This window comes from Macaca nemestrina, chromosome 7 (assembly GCF_043159975.1).
Source record: "Macaca nemestrina isolate mMacNem1 chromosome 7, mMacNem.hap1, whole genome shotgun sequence".
In the NCBI taxonomy this organism is placed as follows: domain Eukaryota; kingdom Metazoa; phylum Chordata; class Mammalia; order Primates; family Cercopithecidae; genus Macaca; species Macaca nemestrina.
The window spans coordinates 20,492,852-20,513,060 of NC_092131.1; the positions used below are offsets into that span (position 1 = coordinate 20,492,852).

General features: G+C 37.3%; 1 long non-coding RNA gene across 1 annotated transcript in view; it reads left to right on the plus strand.

Annotated features, from left to right (window-relative positions):
- LOC139364085 (uncharacterized) overlaps positions 1 to 18,583 on the plus strand; it is a 101,950-nt gene extending 83,367 nt beyond the window's left edge. Inside the window, exon 3 of the long non-coding RNA XR_011625337.1 lies at positions 18,529 to 18,583. This is a non-coding gene — a long non-coding RNA (uncharacterized lncRNA). The remainder of the gene's footprint in view (positions 1 to 18,528) is intronic.
- Positions 18,584 to 20,209: the final 1,626 nt, after the last annotated feature.

Below are 20,209 nucleotides of genomic sequence, written 5' to 3' on the forward strand. Positions count from 1 at the left end.
GGGCAGAGGCCATCATTCTAAATGACATTTTGTATGAAGTAATACATTATTTCTGATACCTGTGGTTTTTTTCTTAAAACTTTTATCACCTGAAATGACCTCTCAGTAAAGGCTTTTGAAAACTATAAATCTCTGATGTGTGTGTTCTAAATTCGATTATAGAAAAGTATTTTAAGAAAAGACACTGGTGCAGATGTTTAAAAACACTGCATTAATATGAAAGCAGAGATAAAGATACTTGAAAAGGACAGCCTTGACAAAAGTTATGTTTAACCAACTGGGCAGCACTATCGTTTATGAAAGATACAGAAGCAACAGATTTTGGTAGGGACTAAACGTTGAAGTACCCATTTTTTAATCATTACACATGAAGAATAAACAATTATTCAAGTATCTTAGGGAACCTCTTTGATTTTCTCCAAGATGGGGGAGTGTTGTTTCTCATCATTTTAATCTTGTTATGTCACTTGGGTAGTCATTTACTTTAAAAATACTTGAGAGTAAACAGTGTAGTGAATACACATATTGTAAAGCTTAAACTGTGCCTTAAGGCCATTCGTGTTTGAGGACCCAAAGCAAACTAAAACAAAAACATGCTATGGAGGTCAATTAAACTCTTTAAATATTGTTATCAAGCTCCACACTGAGGGGTTTATCAGTATGGGAGTCATTAGAAATAAGGTATGTTTGTTTTGGTGCTTGGCTGGAAACATTGCTGTGCTCCTAGCAGAGATATGTTCTAGTCAACAGCAGACTTACCATCTACGGAGCTCTGCAGTTATGAAGTTCCTCCATCCAGACTTATGGCTAAAAACACTATGGGACTTTAAAACATAGTAATGGTTAGGCATCCTCCAGACTATTTAAATCTGAGGCTCTGGGGAGAAGGAATACACAATGAGCCTCACAGAGGCCCTGTGGTCTTGTCACCATATCTCTGTCTAAATTTATGTGTTACATAAAGGAAGAACGATTATTAAATGGATATTAAAAAACGATTCTGTCATACTAAATTGTAGACACGTTAAAAGAAAAGCGGCAAGTAGCAAGTTGGTCTGACATTTAGGGGATACTGATTACCTTGGCTGCTGAAGGTACATCTTTGTTTAAAATGTGAGACAAAAGGATAGAAAAAGAGTAGAACTGGGTTTTCAAATATAGAAAGGGGGAAAATAGTTAAGAAGAGAAAATAGCTCTCTAAATACTGAGGTGATAAGAAGCTAGAAGGATGATATCCTTTTAAGACCCAACCAGTTGATTCATTACGTAGGGATTTTAATAGTGTCAACCATCCAAAAGAATGCTGCCTATGGAAAATACAGAAATTAGTCAGGAGATGCCACATGATACAGAGAGGTGAAACTGCAGAGTGAGGAAGAAAAGACTTGCACCAGACTACAGGTACAAACTTCACAGAAAGAATACAGTTAGGAGCAAAAAGAAAACAAAAGAAGAAAAGCAAAGAAAGGAAGAGATGAGAGCAAGAAAGGAAAGAGAAGAGCTCATTTCTCAGAATAGAGATAAAAAACGATAATAAATTATAACACTAATTAGACTCATCAAGAATGAGACAATGTACTTATAGAGCTTACTAAAGAAGGAGAAGCCTTCACTACTGAAGTACATACTTGCTTGCAGGCCAAAAAGACTTACCCATAGCTAAAACCATGTGTAAAGGCAAAGGGTTGGAAAAAATATTGTAGAAGTCAAATAAAGGTTAAAAGAAGAAAGCCAGGATGGGAGGGACTTATCAAGAGGCAGAAAATTTTCTTAAAACTTGAGTAGTGGCAGAATCCCTGGTAAATCATTTCTGATGAAGGAAATTACGTTTACATTGCTTCTAGAAGCACTTCACATAGAGATGAGAGTTAACATATTAGGGAGTACAGAAACCACCTACGTTGTAAGAGTAGCCATGCCATTAGAATTCTTGGAAAGATTTGATTACCCTTAGCCATTCAACAACAACAACAACAACAACAGCAGCAACAAAATAAGGCAATACACTGACTGAGAGAGAGAGTTAAGAAGAATTAGCAGAAAATGAGGTCCTGAAAAATAAGAGGAAGGAGAGAAAGTTATCCTAGATTTCAGGAGAAAATTGCTCAAACAGGATGCCTCAGAAGATAGCAGTTATTACATAAACTTACTAACCCCTACCAGCCATACTAAGTCAGAGAAACAGAGCCAACATTGGCACAGGGTACCACAGGGCACAGTGGAGGCTCCCAGAACCTAGCAATTCAATGAATTTTACTCAGAGAACTGAGGTGCTCCAAACTAGTCATGCATAATCCAGAATATCGCCCATACAATTGCGTAAAGATTCACTGACATTCAAATTGTCAAGAGTTAAAAATAGCATTAAATGGTACTGAGACCCATGGGATGACTTTTCTGCTAAATGTACAGTTCTTTAAAGTTGTTTAAAAGAGTAGAAAAAGTAGAATCAGATATTTTGGTAAAACAGTAATATTTATATAGTAAAAACTAAAGTTAAATTGGAAAAAGATAGGAAGCCAATTAGAGTATTTGAAATGGTATAACCATAACTTTGAATGTGTAACTGGAATGGATAGTTTGGGGGGGAAAACCTACTTTTTGAATTAGGAAAAAGTAAATTGATTACCCAGATGATTGTACAGGAGGCTAAAGGGAAAGTGGTGGAAATGTTTCTTCAAAGCATGTGGCTAACACCTTGTGGCTTATAAATAGAAATAAAAACCTCTTAAAACATAAAAAGGAATAGATAAATACTTATGGATAAGTTTAACAAAATATATGCAAAACATGTACACTGCAAATTACAAAACTTTGCTGTGGGACATTAAAGAAGATTTAAATGAAAATATTTACCATATGTATGAATTGGAAGACTAAATATGGCTGTCAATTTTTCTCAAATTAACCTAAAAATCAATCAAAATCCTAGTAGAATTTTTTGGTAGAAATTAACAAACTCTTTCTAAATTTTGTGTGGAAATACAAAATTTAGATTAGCAAAAACAACTTTTGAAATACCTACAAAATTGAAAGACTTCACCTGATTTTAAGATTTACCCTAAAGCAACTTTAAATTCTTTCAAGCATGTTAAAAATGAGCAAAATATATGAGTAAACTCTTAATAGAAGGGCATGTAAGATTCTTCAACAAGCACGAGATTTTGTATATCATTATTTATCAGAGAAATATAAGCTGCTGTAAAATACCATTACACACAAACTTGCATGGCCAAAATTAAAAAGACTAGCAACACCAAATGTTGTCAGGGATATAGAACAAGTGGAACTATCATTGCTGATGGGCATATACAATAATGCAATTTCTTTGCAAAACAGTTGGGACTACAGACATGTACTACCATGCCCAGCTAATTGTTTTTTTGTAGAGATGAAGTCTCTCTATGTTGTCCAGGCTGGTCTCAAACTCCTGGGCTCAAACGATCTTCCCACCTTGGCCTCCCAAAGTGCTGGGATTTACAGTCTGAGTCACCATGCCCAGCTGGATCATGCTTTTAACCGTAAAATAGAAAAGCTCTAAGTAAGGAAAGGATTTGGCCAAACAGTACAATGTAAACATTTTATATAGTTATAAAATAAATAAAACTCGAATAGAAGAAAACATCTTTTTCTAAAACTTAAATGCAATGCAAAACATGAACCTAATTGTGTCAAGAGTAGATTGTTCAATCAGAAATAGAAGATTCTTTCCATGAACAGATACAGTTTATTGTAATTTTTGAAATATCACAAACTGACTTGTGCATCATTTAGAATCTTGCTGTTTTAGCACTTGGAAAATTTTTGAAGGTTTTTGAGAGTCATGAGGTTGGTTTTAACTGCTGTGGCTTATTGAATCAAGGAAGGTAAATTTAATACATATTTATTATTGTATCTTTCAAAAATTAACTAGTTTTCTGGGATTGAGACTACTGAAAATGTCAGCACCTGGCATTATTTGAAGTAAGCAGATATATTTTCCATATAAGATACTTGGACTTTTAAAGTGATTATTTCTGAAATAATATTAATGGGAAACTGATCATACACAAATCTCATCTTGTAATAGAAGCCCCATATGATACCCTTGATTGTGTTTTATATGAGACTATATGTCATACAAACTATGGCCAATTATTTTTATTTCCCTCAATATTTGTTAACCCAGAATTTTGTCTTTTTATTTGCAAAAAGACTGAGTTCTCTGCTGAGTGATTGAATTGTTTCTGCAGACTTTCTAGAAAGCTTCACAACAACTGCCAGTCCATTCAGAGTGTTTTTGAAGAATTGTCTTTATAAGTCTCATACTAGGAGTGGCAGAGAGAGAGAAACTATTGTAAGTGACTTTATGAAAAGATTGCATATACAAGGTAGGACATATTTTAAGGAAAAAAGGGCCAAAAAGAAAGCTTAAAATTTCTTTAGTAATCACAGTGGAAGTAAAAATAATATTGTTACTTTGAAAATATTATTTATACAGAAGAATGATACAAATTAGGAATTTAAATATTCAGCATAAAAAGTAATATAAAGTTCATAATTCACTACTATCGCTTTTGTTAGTGTTTCTGCATACATTTTTTGCTTACTTTGTCTTCTGTTTGCATTTCCTCACATGTCTAGTTATTTTTGATTGAAGGTATTTAATATAAAACATTATAGATATAATCTAAGACTTCATATATATGTGTACTTTCACATATCTATATTATATATTCATATATTTTAATTTTATTTTTATTTATTTATAGATTTTCTACTTAATCTCAGTAAAAAGTTTGGCCAAATTGCATAATCTGCTATTCCAGAAGCAGAATTCTAACTCTATTATGTTTTTCACCAGAATACTGATGAGATAATTTGCTTTCACTTTGCAGAAAAATACAATGTACCTTTTCCTGGATAATCAAGGTTATAGCAACAATCAAATTGTGTAGATAAGTTGTGGGGCTCATCATGATCTTCCAGGACATTTATGTAGCCCTATTGATGACATCCTGAAACTGAGGCCTAATAGAACATGTACCTACCATCATATAAATAGAACTTGCAACAGCAATAGAGGGTTGTTCATACCCTGGATTGTTTAAAGAGGTTGTTCAGTTTGTCTCAATCAATTGAAATAGAATTGGTACCTTCATGAAGGGGCCAAATTGTGCAAATGTGTACATTATACTAAGACACTGCTAGCGAACTGCTAGGCCCTCTGCTATTTAAAAAGTTTATATAGAGAACACAAAACCTCCGGCTATAGAAGCTGTGTCCTTACAACAGTAAGGAGGTTAATGGCAAGGCCTATGCTTTTTTTTTTTTCTTTTTTTTTTTTTTAATTTATTTATTATTATTATACTTTAAGTTGTAGGGTACATGTGCATAACGTGCAGGTTTGTTACATATGTATACTTGTGCCATGTTGGTGTGCTGCACCCATCAACTCGTCATTTACATCAGGTATAACTCCCAATGCAATCCCTCCCCCTACCCCCTCCCCATGATAGGCCCCGGTGTGTGATGTTCTCCTTCCTGAGTCCAAGTGATCTCATTGTTCAGTTCCCACCTATGAGTGAGAACATGCGGTGTTTGGTTTTCTGTTCTTGTGATAGTTTGCTAAGAATGATGGTTTCCAGCTGCATCCTTTTAACCCTAATACTGGACAGTTCTAAGTAAAGCAAGAACTAGGCCGATCAGTACAATATCTTGAATTTCAGGAAATCTGGATGGCTGAATTAAGCAGAGGGACCAGATTTCTCAGAAGCTCATACTTTTCCAGGTTTTAGATAACGACTGTCTATATGGTCAATAATGGGAAATAATTCTAAGTAAAAAAAAAACAGTTTTGGAGAAAGAACTAAAGAAAGCAGTAAGTGATTCATCAATACCAATTTGGGTGTGTGATCTATCAAAACAGTGAAAGAGAGACTTCCAAAAGAACCAATGGAGAGAGTGCATTGCTGGAGGCATAAAATCTAATTAAAATTGCCTGGGACAACTGGAGATCGTGCTATCCTAAGACCCTTTCACAGGCATGTCAAGAAGAGAACAAAGAGATATCTGGTCTTGCTGGCAGAAAATACGCACTATCTCTAGTTTTCAAGAAAAGGACTTCCATTTGTGAATGTGAAATTTTCTTTAAATGAAGTAGTGAAGAGTCCCATGTGATAATTTACTCAGATTTTAAAATAAAACTGAAGACCAAATTCCCAGAGGACTGATTTCAGGGAACCATTGGATTATACAGTACCTTTAAAAGCAGCAAAACCTGTTTTCTCACTGTCAGGGAGTTATAATGAGAGAGGGAAACTGCATATTTTCCTCAGCTGTGACTGACCAGAGTAAAATCAAGAGTGTGAAAAACTTTGTGCAAGATATGGAACCTCTGACACTGGAATTCAGAGATGAAAACTCAAGGCAGGGCAAAAATTATGCCCAATGGGCAAGTAGCATGGATAGCCAATGAGTCATTTACAGTTACATGAAGTAACCCTCATAGTGGAAAAGTTGAACGGCCCATTAAGGAAAGTTAAGAAAACACTTGGGTCCTGAATTTCACAGGAAATGGGCAAGATGTTTCAACCCTGTATTAGGGACTTAAGTGAGAGGCCATCAAGGGAATGCCACTATTCTGCCACAAGTAGTTATGTCCATAGCAGCAGCCAAAAGAACACTAACAAAGCATGTCCAGAAACAAAATTTGTTATGGTCACAAAGGCTGACGGAATTGCCAACAAATTTCAAAGATGCTTTTGTCTCCAACTGATATGACTCAATTGAATTTTCCAAGCCGTAGATGAGACATATTGAGGAATTTATCTTTTAATTATAAAATTAGGCTGGGCGTGGTAGCTCACATCTGTAATCCCAGGACTTTGGAAGGCTGAGGCAGGTGGATTGCCTGAGGTCAGGAGTTACAGACCAGTCTGACCAACATAGTGACACCCCGTCTCTACTAAAAATACAAAAAATTAGCCGGGTGTGGTGGTGCGCACATGTTGTCACAGCTACTCAAGAGACTGAGGCAGGATAATCTCTTGAACCTGGGAGGCAGAGGTTGCAGTGACCTGAGATCACACCACTGCACTCCAGACTGGATGACAGAGCAAGACTCTTCTCAAATAGTAGTAGTAGTAGTAGTAATAATAATAATAATAATAATAATAATAAAATTAGTTGGCCCAACAAAGTAGGAGGACTATTTAAGGTACTAATATATCTTAAATGCCACCCATTAGAGAAAGACCAGAGGCATTCGACTTTCTAACTCTAATGAAGTGCTAATACTCAAACGCCCTCTGTCTCTCTCTCTCTCTGTTTCTCTCTGACACACACACACACACACACACACACAAATCACCAAGGAAATTGAGATGGTAGTGGGGGCAGAAGGAGAAATAATACGTTGAACTAAAACAGGACAACGTTCACATGGTGAAGATTAACAAACCAAGGATAAACAAATTTTAATATGAAATAGATAAAATTGGCATTGACTTTTTGGAATGACTTGGATACTGATTTTGAGAAAGGTTGTGGTATCAATAGCACTTATTGACACACTGTGCAACCCTTTGGAAAATTCTCCTTAATTTGTAATGAATGGGTCTAAGCAAAAAGTTATTGTGTCAGCTCCCTTCCAGTGTTTGTGGATATTCAGGCTGGTTGCTTTTACTGTGGCTGTTTATGTAACAAGTGTTAAAGTTGCATACATAAACACCTCCCATGTGATATGGTGACCCAGATGCACAATGTTAATGACACCACTACCTTAATTTCTTCCCTCTTCATCAAAAACCAACCACAAACAACATCGGTAACACAGGTGCATGGCCAAGCACAGCAGCTAGTTTTGTTTGTGCCTAGTGGACAAAATCCTGTGTTAGAGAATACGCAAAGACCATGTGCATGAGGAGCTGTCAGAGACACCCTATCAATTAGTTCCTTATAAGAACAGGTCTCATCTCATGAATCAGTGTAACAGTTTAATGCTTTTCAGTCTGGGAAGAAATTATCATTTTGCTTCTTATATTAATTTGGCAACTAAATTTTATACATTTTGTTATCATTGGGTTTGTTCTGTTCTGAATGCTGGCCCTACACCGAGACATAAAATAGCTGGAAGGGGGTTATTGAATGTTCCCTATGCAAAGAAATTATAAATGTTTGAGATGATGAATATACTAATTACTCTGATTTAATTGCTATATATTATATGTGTCAAAACATTAATACATACCCCACGAATATGTACAATTATTATTTGTCAATTTAAGAATTAAAGTAAATTTTTTAAAAGACACGGAACACTCAAGAAGGAGCTTTTGTGTTGTAAAAGAAATGGCTGGTATTGTTTAACAACTCAAAAGTAAAAATTACCTAATGATTTAAAAGAAATGCTAAAGGGAACTCAGCAACTCTGAGGACAGTTTTGAAATTGCCTTATTTCGCAAATGTAAGATAAAATGAAAAATGTCCTGTGTTGACAGTAAGGGATTTCAGAGGCACATGTGTTAAAAGTCTACCCCATCTTGATAACAATATAAAATTATATACTCATGTGTATCTATTTGATTATTTTATTTATCTCAAAAATATTATTGCTTGGTTACCTGTGCCCAGCACTTTTGGAGGTATGAGAAAAAAGCAGGGAACAAAAGAAGACAAAGGTCCTTGCCCTCATGGAGATTCTACTCTAGTAAGTATGAGAGACAGATAATACCCATACAACCATGTGAATTCCATGGTACATCAGCTGGTGTTCGGTGCTAGAGAGTGATGGGTGAGGGATGCAAATTTGAGAAAGGCTGGTCCAGAAATGACTCCTTAAAGGATAAAATTAACTGGGATATGAAAAAGGTAAAGTTTATGTTTGTTAGTTTTAAATATCAGAATCAGATGAAGAAATGTTTTAGCTAGACACACCTAATTAATAGTATCTGGGTCACTGAAATTTAATCTGAGCACATATAACACAAATAAATGGAAATTTCCTCTATTGATCATGTTGAAGATGAAGCCTTTACACGTCTCTGTGTTTCCTAACTATCAGACTAACTCTAATATCTAACACATATTTTGTAAGTGACATTTAACAGCACCCATAATGTGTGGCCCAGCAGAATAGGCACTTGAGGTGCTCAGGCTCCCTGAAAATTCGAGTCTCTTATCAAGTTCCATTCTTGTTTTCCATGACACCGATTCATAAACAGCCACCACTGTGTGGAAAATCCATACTAATTTTCTTACGCACTGATCCTGCCTGTCATACCACAGTCTGTTTCAAGTGTTATGTTGGTGTAAAGAGAGCACATCACATTAATTAGGATTTCAGCAAAACATCAGAAAACAAAATGATAAGGGCTCATAATTACAAACATATAAATTGTCAATTTTAGGACCATTTTATAAGAGATCATCCTGAGGTTTTATGTGGATGATTTCTTGCCAGAGATGCTATATCCTTGGTGTTCGTACTTTAATGAGTATCAGTTGTCTAAATTATTTCTGAGGCCATAGAGAAGAGCATGAGCTGGCCAGTCCAGATGTAGAGGGATGGTACCAGGGGTGATAGAGCAAGTTGGAACTGAACATTAGGATGAGACTATTATAAGCTTGTGGGAATCAGTCCAGTATGCAATAAAGGATGTAATTGAAATGTTTAAGACAGAGTTTGGAAATCCCCTGGCAGAAGGGTAGCATTAAATGTGCTGAGTACATTCTTGCATTGGGGTTTATAGGATTTCAAAAGAAAAGTTACCAGGAATACAGATATGCAGGGAAATTTCAATAACAACATGAGATAAATAAGGGATGTGATAAAACATAATTATTTTTCCCAGAGAGTTATTACAAAGAGACCCAGTGAGAATTTTAAATGGGACAGAGTTGATTGGAGGTGTGGAGTTAGACTTCAATAACCTATGAGTACTGAAAACTAAGTTTAGAGGTAATTAATGGAAATGAATTGAACAGTCTTCCTGCCTCTCCAACAGATGCTGTTTTTCAAGATAATTCTGTCAAGAGAGAAATGTCTACCTTACAGAAGTCTAGATAGTAGTATAGAATGAATAATAGAATTGGAAAACAAAAACATACTTTACAATCACTGACATATAATGTTAAAAACATTTTGTGAGTGAACAGTTATGTGATATCAAAATAATACCCACCAATCACATTCTGGTGGAATGGGGAGAAGCATAATTTTACCATGGAGGAATTGAATGGCCATTACGTTTATTCAAGGATAAATTTTAGGTTTGGTAATAATGGGATGATTTTGTATTTTTGGTGTTATACAATGCAATGTACAAAATGTTGCCTCTCATGTCTTTCTATTAAAGATATTTACCATCAATTTAAGTACATTTCTATATTTAACTTTCATTTTGAAGAAATTACAGGGAATGTAGAAGCAAGTTCCCTATATTCATAATCTTGTTTTATTTCCTCCCATTAAGTGTGAGCCCAAATTAATGACTTGCTTCTAATTAATAGAATTCAACAAGGTGATGGGCTGTCACTCTTTTTTTTTTTTTTGAGACAGAGTCTTGCTCTGTCACCCAGGCCAGAGTGCAGTGGTGCAATCTCGGCTCACTGAAACCTCCGCCTCCCAGGTTCAAGTAATTCTCCTACCTCAGACTCCCGAGTAGCTGGGATTACAAATGTGTGCCACCATGCCCGGCTAATTTTTGTATTTTTTGTAGAGATGGATTTTTGCCATGTTGGCCAGGCTGGTCTCAAACTCCTGACCTCAGGTGATCCACCCACCTCGGCCTCCCAGAGTGCTGGGATTACAGGCATGAAGCACCGCGCCCGGTTCACTTCTAAAACTACGTTACAGAAAGACTCTAACTTCCATTTTGCTTGTTGTCTGTTGCATGCTCTGTCTATTTCACACTCTGATGAAAGCCACCTGCCATATTGGGAGCTGACCTATGAAACAGTCTATGTGACAAGCAACTAAAAGAGATCTCCCACCCACAGTCATCAATGACCTCAGCCCCTCAGACCAACAATCCATAAGGAATAAATCCTTCTGACAATCATGTGAATGAACTTGGAAGAGAACCTTTCCCAGCTAAGCTGTGTCTAGATTCCAGTAGCAAAGACATTGTGAGATGATAAATGTTTGTTGTTTTAAGATAGCAAGTTTTGGGTTACACAGCAATAGATAAAATATACAAGCCAAATAACACCACAGGGAAATTTGGAAGGTGGAACGTTGTAAATGTTTTATACAACAATCAACATGCATTATTTTCAAGGCAGAGTGTCATCGCCACTTGGAATAAACAAGAGATGCAATCTAGAGATTTGCTTTGTATCTTGGTTTGCACAGAATAGAGACAGAAGACATTCTTAGGACAGTTGGAAAAATTAAATATCGATGGGTATTTAAGTATATTAAGGAATTATTAATTATGTTAGATACTGTTATTTTGGCTCTAAAAGAAGATGTTTTCTTATGTATATATAAATATTTAAAGGTGAAATATTATATTTTCTATTAAATATAGTATTTTATACTTCAATATAGTCAGATAATATAGGGGTGTTTCAGTGAACTGCACTTCTTGAAGGTGGTAAAGTTAGTATTTTTTTTTTTTTTTTTTTTGAGACAGAGTCTTACTCTGTCCCCCAGGCTGGAGTGCAGTGGCGCGATCTCTGCTCACTGCAAGCTCCGCCTCCCGGGTTCATGCCATTCTCCTGCCTCAGCCTCCAGAGCAGCTGGGACTACAGGTGCCCGCCACCATGCCTGGCTAATTTTTTTGTATTTTTAGTAGAGACAGGGTTTCAACGTGTTAGCCAGGATGGTCTCAGTCTCCTGACCTGGCCTCGGCCTCCCAAAGTGAATTTAAGATTTTAAGTACTCTAATCATGAATCTCATTCTAAGTGTGACCACAAATATCTTTATAGAAATCTGTAGAAGAAAGTTTACTTTTAGCCAATGGGCTCTTAAAAAATAATTTTTTCTGGAGAAACATAAGGGAGGGGAAAGACATGTCTTTGACTAGGATGATATGTGTTTCACCATCCTTGCATGAAAATGAAGTTGCAGTATTCAAGTAGAACAGCTGCCAAATACCTTCAGAGCAGTACTTGTGGTATAGATCTTCATGGTTCCAGTGGCCTCCCTTAATAGCCTGCTCTAGCAATAGAGTTGACTGTTTCTCAAGTGGACACGTTGTAACATTGTAGCACCTGTACTGGAGTGAGATTTTTATTCCAGGCACTTGCTTGTCAGAGTATCTGAAGCCAATAATGGGAATTTCCCAAATTTATAAGGAAAAGTCCTTTGACAGTTTGCGGGCCTGCTTGCTAATAAATGGCAGGATTTGGTTGAGAACTTGCTTTTGTTGTATTAAGCCACCTGGTAGCGAGGTTCTGGAGAAGGAGACATACGGTTTCTACCTCACTTTAATTGCTGGAGGATACCTGTATTACTCAGGGTTCTCAAGAGAAACAAACAAAAAGATAGATAAATGGAGATAGATAGATGATAGATAGATAGATAGGTAGATAGATAGATAGATAGATAGATAGATAGATAGATAGATAGATAGAGAGGGGATTTATAATGGGACTTGGCTCCTGTGATTATGGAGGCTGAGAAGTCCCATGATATGCCGTCTACAAGCTCAAGAACCAGGGAAGCCGATGGCATAGCTCAGTTCAAGTCTAAAGGCCTGAGAACTTGGAAGCCAATTGTATAAATTTCAGTCCGAGAAAGAAGGCCTGAGAAATGAAGAGTGCCAATGGTATAAGTTCTGGAGTCTAAAGGCTAAAGAACCTGGAGTTCTGATGTCCAAGGACAGGGCAAGATGTGTATCCCAGCTCCAGAAGAGAGATGAATTCATCTTTCTTCCTACTTTTTTGTTTCATCCAGGCTCTCAACCAACTGGACGGCACCTGCCCACTTTCCCTAAGGGTGGTTCTTCCTTACTTAGCACACTCATTCAAATGCCATCCCTCCTGGAAACATCCTGACAGACATGCCCAGAAATAATATTTTACTGGCCATATAGATATCCCTCAACCCAGTCAAGCTGACACCTAAAATTAACCATTACAATACTGATTGTGACAACTATGTTACTATTTGTCAAATATTTGGCTTTCTCATCTGGTGAGAAAATTATACTTGCCCAACCTGTTGAAATCAGGCAGGGCAATGACTGACTTAACTATGGCTAACAAAATATAAACAGAAGTGATACGTATCACTTGTAGGCAGAAGTTTTCAGAGTCCCTGCTTGATGACAAGACGTGTTGTTTTTTACTAGTCTTCAAATATGGAAGCATGGGAAAAGTTAGTGCTTCTGTCTGGGCACCTCACTGACTACAAGGAGCAGAGGTCCCTTGATAACACACGATGGTTGTGTGACAAGAATGAGAAATAAACTGTGTTGGTTTAAGCCTCTGAGATTTTGATTCCACGGCATAGCCTAGCCTCTCCAGAATGGCCAAGCAAATCTTCCCAAACAGGCCTGATGGTGAATCAGTTGCTGAAATCAGCCTGCAAAACTAGCTCCCAGTGAATGGACAATGAAACTTAGAAATGAATAAACTGAAAACCTGTGAAAGGACTGGAAAAATGTAAAAGGAGTAATCAAGAACAACTTCTGACTTCCTCTGGCCATCCTTCCACTTAACTAAAAAAAATTGAAGCAATGAAAACAATGTATGCAAGCCTACATCACCACCTTTATCCGCCTTCAAGACTCCACTCACACACTTTGTCTTTCCTGTTGCAATTAGAGTGAACTGGTAGTGATCTTATCTGAGACCAATTTATATGTGTGTTCTAAATCTCATCCCTTCCAGCCTCCTCAAGAACAACAATTCTCCTGCCTTTCTTCTATGCCATTAATTTCTTCCCTTCTACCACTGTATTCTCATCGGTATTTAACATGAGTCTTGCATCATATCCCAATACTCCTGTTAACAGCCAGCCGTATGGGACTACTTGTCAGTCACCTGAGCCTGCAATGCAATGTCATTATGTTATGCTTTAGGTGAACTGTTGATCTGCTTGAAATGTGACTTACCCCCTGCAACAACACAAACGTAGTTTGTCTCTCAAACCCTCCAAATATTCCCTCTGTGAAACACTTTCTGATTTTTCTCAATTAGAATTAGTTCACTTTTGTTTTCTCAACAGTTCTTTTTTTCATTCACTTATTTGAAGTGCTTACTATATGCAAATCAGTGAACAAGATGTTGTAAAGGAAATGTGGGCACATTTGGGCATATGCACAAACAACACAAGGCAATTAGCCCAATTATGTTTTGAATCACATTCACAATATAATCATCTGTGGTTAAACATATGGAACTAATAATTGAGTGCTTTTAACATTTATTTTGATTATCTCTTTATGTATCCACCTTTCCTTGTAGTATGCTAGTGTTGGATAAAAGCTTTCTTTGCTCATTGGGGTTCATTGGTTATTGGTCAAGACCATGAGGTTCAGAGTAATGCAGATGTGACTTCAAGTTCTGCTCTTCTGATTATCTGTGTCTTAGCTTCATTAAAACCTGGATTTCTTAGTTACGCAGATTCACGATAGTTGTAGGATCAAATGTATGATGCTTATAACACAATTAGCACACTATCTAGCACAGAGTTGGTCCCTCATAAACACTGGATATTACTGATTCTGTAAATACTGTTTTATTTTTATCATCATATTTATTTTCACAATAGTATTGCAGTATCTGGCATATAGTAGTGCTTATTAAACATGTGATGGATTAATGAATGCATGCATGCATGAACTTAGCTGATTTCAAATATTTTTCTCACCAGCAAGTTATATTTTAAGTTGCTCTATCAGAGAGAATGGTTAATAATTTAAAAGAGAATAAAATAATATGGTGCCTTCTAGGAAAATAAATAAAGCATAGTGAGCCTTAATGACCAGCTCTAATACTTTCTAGAAAAGAAAACAACGAAGGTAATAATTGTAAGCAGTCTCATATGACTGTGAGTTGGCTATAACAAATGTGGAATGTCACCACTTTCTTTTATATATCCTAGAAAATAGTTTCCGGAAGGAATAGTTTTAGTTTGCAGCCATCTTGGAGTTTCTGTTCATGGCCTATTCGTTGTTCTATAACCTCTGGTAGGAAAACGTATCCCAATCTTTGTTCCTACACTGTTAGTGTGGATTTCATGAAGCCCACTAGACAGTCTGGAATAAACCCAGTGGTTAACTGACCACCTGTGAACCAGTTCCCCCTTACAGTCAGCGAGAGAACAGATGATGCCACCCACCCTTGGCAGAAATGGAAACATTTACTTCTGCCTGGTGGACTACTGTGAGTCCACACAGTAGAATCTGACCACCTTCTACTTTTTGTCTTTGACTGGCAGTAAATAAAACCAGCCCAGCTGCATGCTCACTTGAAACTTATTTTCTCCTTCACGTTCCAAACTCATGACTTGCTTGTGGCAGAAAAAAAGCTAATTATTATTCAGTAAGTTTATGCTCCTTTACAGGGTACAGTTGTTGCCTAAACAGACACTGTATTTCCCAAGCTCTGCTCAATCAAGGTGGGGCCATATGGCTGGTCCATGCCAGTGGAATGTGGGTGAAAGTGATGTTTGTCATTTCTGGGCTGAGAAGAGTAACATCAGTTGATGAAATACAGACACCAAGGATGAGCTAGGAAGTCATGTGTTTAAATGATAGAGTGTCCTTCAGCCTGGATCCTTGAACAACTCAACTCCAATTTGCCGATCACAGGAGAAATAAACTACTGGGTTAACAAACTGGGATTGTAGGTTTGTCTGTTCTGGCAACTGTTCCCTTAACTTTTATATAGCCCATCCTATTATTTATGTACCAGCATAAAATAGTCTCAAGGAGTCTTTCATATTCAGAACCAATCAATCACTATTCAACTGCTAATAAGGCCACTATTGAGTTAGCTAGTGGACAAAATATTTTGTTGGAGTCATTTGGACCAGTTTTTGAATATGATTTGTATGAATTCTTTACCCTGAAGCTGTAGAGGTTGGCATAGGGAACACTATCTACTGCAATAAACAACTTCAAATTTCAGTGGTTTCACTCCAAAAATGAAGGAAGAGGAATTTCCCTAGAAAGGAAGAATAAGCTTAACCTAAAACTGTTAATTGTGTTTTTCCCAGATCTATAAATAATAATACAAATTAATTAAGAGCATTAAAATATAATATTATTAATAATATAAACTTTACAATATAATGACGCCAGAAAGCATCTTAAGGTCTTATTCTGACAGTTCGTTTTTGCTTAGAACGTTTTGGTGAAGGGTATTTGGAGTTAATATCATCTTGGAAGTCTGAAATACAATTTTTTTTTTGTCTTCTGGATGTTGTAGAAAGAGCACTTTGAAACCCCTTTTCCCAATGTGAAAAAAGGAAATGGAGACGGAGGTAGAATTTGCCTAGACATTCTGAAGGTGTTTGCTTACTTACTTTTGAGACACACAAGACGTAGATAGATACGGAAGGTGGGCAGGACTTTCATCATTACTGCCAGAATAAGAAAAATACAAAAGCAGATATCTAAAAATTAGACTGGTTGTTTAAGCATATTTTACCCCTAGGCCACATGAAGAGGATAAGGTTAACAGCAGTCATCGTAAATTATGTTTGATATTCATTTTACATATTTCCTTATTTAATCTTCTAAGAACTACTTCAGGGATCCCCAACCCCTGGCAGTGGACCAGTACCAGCCCATGGCCTGTTAGGATCTGGGCCACACAGCAGCAGGTGAGTGGTGGGTGGGCAAGCATCACCTCCTAAACTCTGCCTCCTGTCAGGTCAGTAGTGACATTACATTCTCATAGGAGCACAAACCCTATTGTGAACTATGCATGCCAGGGATCTAGGTTATGTGCTTCTATTGAGACTCTAATGCCCTAATGCCTGATCATCTGAGGTGGAACGGTTTCATCCCGAAACCATTACCCACTCCTACTTCCCGTCCATGGAATCTTTCCTCCACAGCTCATGCACTTGAGTCCCACTATTGATGAAAATCAGAGTACCTGGGAAATAGTAATTAGAAACGATGTCTTTCAACCACTGTGCAATCGACAGGTCCGTCCTTAGTGCCATGTCTCAGTTATACTAGGAGAGGGAAATCTTTGTACCTCAAACATTCCCTCAACCCTAGTTTAAAAACTGACAATATACAATGAGTTGTAATCCTTATTTAATCTCAGAAGTTCTGCCTTTAAAAGGTGTGTATAAAAATGAGTAAGTAACTTGTGATGGGTGGGTAAACATTACTACCTCAGCTCCGCCTCCTGTCAGGTCAGCAGTGGCATTACAAGTAATGTTCTTACTTGGAACATTTTGGATAAAGGGTTATTCTATGAAATCCCCAAAGCTGAGCTCATCAGCTCTTGAATTGATGGTGACTTTTGCAGGTGTTGATACTTTAGGGTTTTTTTTGTTGTTGTTGTTATAGTTATAAAATTCATGACCATTGAAAAGGCAGAGTGGAAACAAAATTGAGCCATAATTCTGCCACCAGCACTACTGCAAAAGAAAAAAAACAAAAACACATAAAAAATTCCATTTTAATCTTGCATTTTGAAAATACCGATTATGAAAATTAGACTAAGACAGTAATCTAACACTTGGTGCTAGAGAGTATGTAATTTCACAAATTTCAATGTGCTGTACATATGTTATTTATTTTATATTCCAATAACTAGGCTATTCTTCATTCATTTTTAACATCATAAAAATCAGCTCAGCCCTGTTTCAAGTCACATTTCGCTCCTTTGTTATCCTATTTTAAAAATTTAATCATTATATTATGGAAATAAAACATTGTTCTTAAAAGGGCAGATTTTCATGGACTTACAACTTTTAATCCATTTTAAAGGCTATCATGATAAATATAATTATGTAATTTAAGAAAGTGAACAAAACCCCCTTTTATGATTAAATAACACTTAATAACTTGTGACATAAACTAGGAACATACGAAATGTTTCAAAGAAATAAGTGGGAACGGATAATTTTTTATTCCACAAAAAAATATTAAATTGGTTCCTGCTATGGTGGAAATGTTTCTATCGTCTTAAAATGCATATATTGAAACCTAATATCCAAGGTGATGATGTTGGTAGGTGAGTGGGATTTGTATTCTTCTAAGAGACCCCAGAGAGCTCGCTTGCCCCCTTCTACCTTGTGAGGACACAGTGAGAAGGCATCATTCTATGAGCCAGGAAGTGAGTCCTTACCAGACAATCTGCCAATGCCTTGATGGACTCTCCAGCTTCCAGCATTGTGAGGAAAAAATTGTTGTTTATAGCTTATTTGTTTTCTTAATGTTTATTTCTTGAAGAAGTCTCGCTCTGTCACCCAGGCTGGAGTGCAGAAGATCTTGGGATCTTGGCTCACTGCAACCTCCGCCTCCCAGATTCAAGTGATTCTCCTGCCTCAGCCTCCTGAGTAGCTGGAATTAGAGGCACATGCCACACCACTTGGCTTTTTTTTAATTATCATTTTTTATTTTTAGAGAGACAAGACTTCACCATGTTGGCCAGGCTGATCTCGAACTCCTGACCTCAAGTGATCCACCCTCCTCCTTGGCCTTCCAAAATGCTGGGATTACAGGTATGAGCCACCGTGCCCAGCCACTTATTTCTTCTGTATTCTTATTTCGTTATCACAACTTAAATGGACTAAGATAGAAAATTAGTACCAAGGAGCGGGGGTTCTGCTGTGACAAATACCTAAAAATGTAAAAGTGTCTCCGAAACTGGGCAATAGGTAGAGGCTGGAAGAGTTTTGAGACAAATACTAGCAAAAGCCTCCATTGTCATGAACAGGCTGTTAAGGGTGATTCTGGTAAGGGCTCAGGAGAAAAGCCTCAGTATTCTTAGAGAATACCTAAGAGGTTATGAACAGAACATTGATAGAAATGTGGATGGCAGGGGGCTACTCTGCTGAGGTCTCAGATGGAAAGGAGGAGTATGTTATTGGACAATGGGAGAAACATCACCCTTATTACAAAGTAGCAAAGAAATTGCTTGAATTATGGTTGCGTCATAGTGTTTTGTGGAAGGTAGAATTTAGAACAATAAATTAGGATATTTGTCTGAAAAATTTTCTAAGCAAAATGTTAAAAGTGCGGCTTGGCTTTTCTTGAGTACTTACAGTAAAGTGCAAGAAGAGAGAAAATTTAAAGTTGGGATTTTTAAAAAAAAAATAGAACTTTTAAAAAATGGGAAAATTCTCAGTTGTCCATATTGACAGAAAAGAGAAAGCTTGTTTGGGAGAGAACAAGGTTGTTCCCGAGGGACCTTTTGATAGAGATTAGCTTGATCTGACATCTAAACAGAAACCAGGACTTTTTCTCTAAGACAATGAAATAATATTTCCAAATAAATTTCAGAGATAATTGGGACTGCCCCTCTTAGTGTGGGCCAGACTACAAGAGCCTGGAGGATGCACAGATTTCAAAGCTGCACTCTCCAAATTCTGGTATAGTACTCATTGGCCACCTCAGATATGGCTCCAGTGGGACCAGATGCAGTTTGGGCTGGGGTGATCACCACACCAGAGGGCACAAACTGTAAACCCCATGGTGCCATCTCTGCTATCACCACACAGAGTGCCTGAGCCATGGGGTGTGGCCACCTCCACCTGGAATTTGAAGGATGGAACCCCTGAGCCTTGGACACAGAACCCAGGCAAAGGGCTGCTATAACAGTGGAACCACTGCAAAGAGGGCAATGCCTAATGGAGTTGTTGGGGTGGGGCTTCCCCAAGACCCCAGAATGATAAAAATATCAGCTTGCACTTCCAGCCTAGGAGAACCACAGGCATCTGAATCCATCCTATGAGACATGTGGTGTGGGCTATGCCCAACAAACACATAGGGGAGATTTGGACCCAACCTGCCCCAGTGTGTCTGGAAGGCAGGACATTGAGACAAAGATTATGCTCAAAATGTAATATCCTTTGCAGTATTAGGTTTTAGGCTTATTATTGCTTTCTTCTATTCCCTCTTGGAATGGGAATATCTATCCCATATCTGCCCTATCACTGTATTTTGGAATCACAACATATATTTGATTTTACAGGGATAGAATACTATAGTCTAAATGTCTGTTTCCCCCTCAAACTTATATGTTGAAACCTACTAACCCATGTTATAGTATTTGGAGGTAGGGCCTTTGACAGGTTTTAGGTCA